At 37.8% G+C, this 4,934-nt stretch overlaps 1 long non-coding RNA gene across 1 annotated transcript; it reads left to right on the plus strand.

The window, feature by feature from the left end:
* The first annotated feature begins 264 nt into the window (after positions 1-264).
* On the plus strand, positions 265-2,551 carry LOC135967756 (uncharacterized). The gene is made up of 3 exons (XR_010581969.2): positions 265-467; positions 1,279-1,405; positions 2,052-2,551. It is a non-coding gene; the product is annotated as an uncharacterized lncRNA (long non-coding RNA).
* Positions 2,552-4,934: the final 2,383 nt, after the last annotated feature.

Here is a 4,934-nt window from a genome sequence, read left to right on the forward strand (position 1 = left end):
ATTACTAATTTCTGTGTCTGCATTTCCCAGAATATATTGGAAGAATATTTTTTAAACCATATTAAAGAAATGTGAAAGTTACAAAATATAGAAAGTAAAATCTAACATTTCTAAAATGTTTGAAATAATTCATTAAACACCAAAACATAATGCCTAAAAAGGAAGGGTCATCTATCTAGGTTGAAGTTTGAGGTTCTAGTTTGTTTTTTATAGTTTTGCCAAAATTCAAACTTGAATGTTTTTTTTTTTTTTTCTCTGATGAAGAAATTATCTTCAAACAGCCCTGGGACACAGAGACAACGCTGTAAATGGTGAAGTCAGCTTCAAGCTACCCGGACTTCAAAAGGAAACAGTCTGCAACTTGCTTATCAGCGTTTCATGGAACAGTTCTCAACCAAAGCATTACCACTCTCCAGGAAGTGTTTGGGGATATGTGAAGATGATTTTGGAAGCCACAACCATGGAGGGTATTTCTAATATTTATTGCCAGGGAGCCGGGGATGGTATACTCCTGCAGTGCACCATGGAGCCTGTAAATGGAAAAGCATCCCATCCAATTCGCACCCCCATGCATTCAAAAATATTACTACACGCACATATGCCTATGCATATGTGTACATAGTCATATTTTACAAATATTTATATATATGTGTGTGCGCAAAACAAAAACAATATCCATTTCATGATGTTAATATAAATAAACATGCAGAATGATTGATGCACTTCTTAACAGCTGAGGGTCTTAGGAATTAATCTTGTCTCACTGAACGTTGATTCTCAAATAAATTGTTCTGCAAAAATGCATCCCCTTAGAAGTAGTATGACATGCCCTGCCATGCCAACTCCTGTTAAATATTTAGACTGGCAAAAAATATTTAGGAGTCATGTAATTTGCTTTTTTTTTTTTTTTTAACAACAACGAAAGAAAACCCTCAAGTTTTAAAATTCTCTCTCGAAGAAGCCATTGTCACAGGCCACTTTGGGTTGGGTAGGTAGTAAATCTGTGTGTGAGCCTACATGCCATGAATCTTCTTTAGGAATGGATGCTTTTTAAGGAAAGATTTTTGTAGGTGGTTCTTTTTTGTTCTGACATTGCATTTATATTCGGCTCCACCCCCACGGTCTTTCATTTAGTTGCACTTGCAGAAAGCCAACTCCTAAAAAGATATGTATTTTTCCTTGTCCTGTACTGGGGTGGAAACTCTTCTTATTTATATACACTGTCATAAACAGATGCTATAGAAATATCAACTCTTATTTTATTTTATTTTTTTGTAGCACCTTGTCTTTCCTCCTAACCTCATGGAGACATGAAGGAAACTATATCCTGAGAAAATGGATGATGGCAACACATTAGTGAAAATGTCATTGGAAGGGGACACTGCCCCAGAGCTATGTTGCTGAGGTGAGGTGTTTCTAAGTCTTTCTTTAATAACCTTTTTGGGTCCCTGAGCAGGGAGGTTTTGGATGAATTCTACCCAGCCGTGGTATGCCATTGTCTGGTTCTTCCAGCCAAAATTTACAACATCAAAGAAAAAACCAATGGATCCTTATGAGAAATTGTTTCCTGGGAAAGCCATACATTTTGGAAAGGGGGAAGAAATTGTAACGTGGACCAAACTCTTTCTTGTCATTCAGAGTATCTATTGTAGCAACTGAAAAGCCCCATGTCAGTCAGAAAGGTGGTTTTAGGTCAGACATACCTTATCAAACATTCATCTACATATTATGAGTTTATTTATGAGAAACAAATATAAAGATGCTTGCATGTATTTCTAGCAGTATCCATATAATTGAACGCTTTACTTTTTAGTGAAAGGATTATCTTTCAATTTAGTACGAGCCTACCTTCCCCAGAGTCAAATTCTTTATTAGACAGATCACAGTATTTTCATACTCATATTCTAAGGCGGATATGGAGTTCACGAGATCACAGAATGTCAGAATTTGCTCAAACATCTTCCCATGCCCCTGAGCGAAGTTACATCAATGATCAGAAATTATGTTCCATGTTTCTTTCTCTTTCTACTCTACCCTGTTTTCATATTCAGTTACACTTCCTGGTTCTATTGAATACTGGAAGTGCCAAAATGTGGCAAGACAGACAAGCTATAGCCTTACTGGAAACAAGAAGTGTTTAGAGGTAAGAATCGTATTGTGAAATTTCTAATCCAGTTGCACAAATTTAAAAGTTTCTAATTTAAACTTCCCCCACATAATCTCATGTGGGAAAAATCTGTGCTTTTGATGTAATTTAATGAAGAGAGGTTAACAGGAAAGAGGCATTAGGAAAACCATGGAGGACCCAGCCAAGGGTAACTGGGGGTGCCTCAGGGGCCTGCCATCTCCTGCTTTGTTCTAGTCACACGTCTCAGAATACACCTGGCGTTCTGGGATCAACAATGTGGCTTATGTGACTTATTTCTTTGTTTTGTTTTGTTTGAGATGGAGCCTCACTCTGTCACCCAGGATGGAGTGCAGTGGCACAATCTTGGCTTACTGCAACCTCCGCCTCCCAGGTTCAAGCAATTCTCCTGCCTCAGCCTCCTAGGTAGCTGGGATTACAGGCATGCACCACCACTCACAGCTAATTTTTGTATTTTTAGTAGAGACAGGGTTTCACCATGTTGGCCAGGCTGGTCTTGAACTCCTAACCTCAAGTGATCCGCCTGCCTTAGCCTCCCAAAGTGCTGGAATTACAGGCGTGAGCCACTGCACCTGGCCTCATGTGATTTATTTCTGAAATGTTAAATTAAGTATAATACCTATTTTTATAAACAAATATTTATAGGTATATCAACTCTTTCTCTTGGATTATACATATCATTTTAAAACGATGATATCCTAAAACTTACAGAAGTCATGGGCTTACCACGGTTTCCAATTTGGTAGCAAACAGAGACTCTTTGAACTGTGAGCATAAGGGTTTGTTTCTGATGTTGTTTTGTTTTTGAGACAGGATCTCACTCTGTTGCCCAGGCTGGAGTTCAGTGGCACGATCATGACTCACTGCAGCCTTAACCTCCTAGGCTCAAGTGATCCTCCCAACGCAGCCTCCATGGTAGCTAGGACTTTAGGCACACCACCACCATGCCTGGCTCGTGTTTTGTATTTTCATAGATACGAGATTTTGCCATGTTGCTCAGACTGGTCTCAAACTCCTGGGCTCAAGCAATCCACCTACTTTGGCCTCCCAAAGTGCTGGGATTCAGGAGTGAGCCACTGTGACTGGTCCTATAAGGGCTTATTTATTGCAATAAAAAATGAACATATCATATTTTGCCTGTAAAGAAGTTTGCATTAAAGAAAGTATCATCTTCCAGCAGTGAAGTATTAAGATTTAAAGCAATATTACTACTTTTCACCTTCTTATCCAACTCAAACCAGAGCCACATCCTGTGAATTAAAATGACCAGAATATTAGCACCCTTAATTATAGCAATCTGTTTCTCTCTTTTTGTTGTCCACAGACTCTGTCCAACCCAGGAATATTATATTTGCATTATCACTGTTGAATTTGCATCAAAGTTATGGCTTGATTTTTCTTTTTTATGTCCTCTGGAAATCTCAAGCCCCAGTGACTAAAATCCTGAAAGATTTCAAGTGTTTCCCACTAGTTAATACAACAAGAAATTCGTTGCATCTACATATTTAGATTATTGTAAGAAGTCACATACAATATTCACTTTGCAGAACACGATTATGTAGACAGCACCTCATCTTCCAAGTAACTATTTGTCATTAAGTAGCTAGTATCATCTGTTCATCTAGTACTCTTGGCCTTTTTTACTCTTTAAACACAGAGCTTCCAAGAAGAGTTATAGGGCAGAGTTACAATGCAGTTATTTATTCCAGCCCTCTCACAAGACAACTATATTTAGGATATGATTTCACCAGTCTTAGACTCTGTACTTTGTAGTCTGGTACATAAACACCATTCAAATGTCCTCACAATTCTTCATATGAGCAAAAAGAGAAAACAGATCTGAGTTAGTTCTATAATTAAAATTATTAAAATATAATATCAAATACAATATATTACGTGTGAGTGTGTGTGTGTGTGTGTATGTGATTCTTCTAAAAATATAGCAAAATGCTGATGGTGCTAATCTCTAGAAAAAGGGGTCGTGAATAATTCTATGCTCTTCATTAAAATTGTATGTATTTTACAGATTTTATAATGATTCATATGCTACGATTATTGGAAGTAAATAAAGACTTAGGGTGTCCTCAGTGATATGCAATTAACATTTATTCTCTGTCTGAAACTCTCAATTTTGTAATCAGAGCACTAAATGATTTATTAAAGGTATGGACTGCTTTTCAACCAGCAGAAGCATAGTAATATATGATATAGAGCGAGGAGGGAAGACAAAGCAACAGTGCAATTAGGCAAAGGCAAAGAGGTAGTTACAAATATGGGACATATTTTAAGAAAAGCTGATGCCACTGAGCAAAATTTGTTCTTGTCTAGGGAAAGGATGTTAATCTACAGTTAGTCTTTTAAGAGTGGTACGTGAAAGTATGAACATGACTTTGAAGATGAGTTGCTGTTTTAATTAAAAAAACCTAGGAGCCTACGGAAGAAGACTGCAGTGGTTTGTCGAGACTCCTCGTTTGTCTATTAAAATGGCAATTCATTCTTAATTCTTCCTTCTACTTCAACACCCAGTCATTACATTTTATCAGTTTCACGTCCAAATCATCTCAAGAATCTTCACTGCCTTCACTCCCACTGTCACTCTTTGAACATAGGCTCTCATTTCTCACCTTAGCGACTTCCTCCAGGTTCTTTCCGCCTCCTGCCCTGCTCCAACCAGCACGTTTTCCCCCTGTGGCTGCCAGATTTATTTTCTTTAACATAAATCTGCTGCTGCCACTCTCCTTCTTAACAAAATCTTCAGCATCTGCTCATCACCACATAATAAATCCCA

This window comes from Macaca fascicularis, chromosome 16, assembly GCF_037993035.2.
Source record: "Macaca fascicularis isolate 582-1 chromosome 16, T2T-MFA8v1.1".
In the NCBI taxonomy this organism is placed as follows: domain Eukaryota; kingdom Metazoa; phylum Chordata; class Mammalia; order Primates; family Cercopithecidae; genus Macaca; species Macaca fascicularis.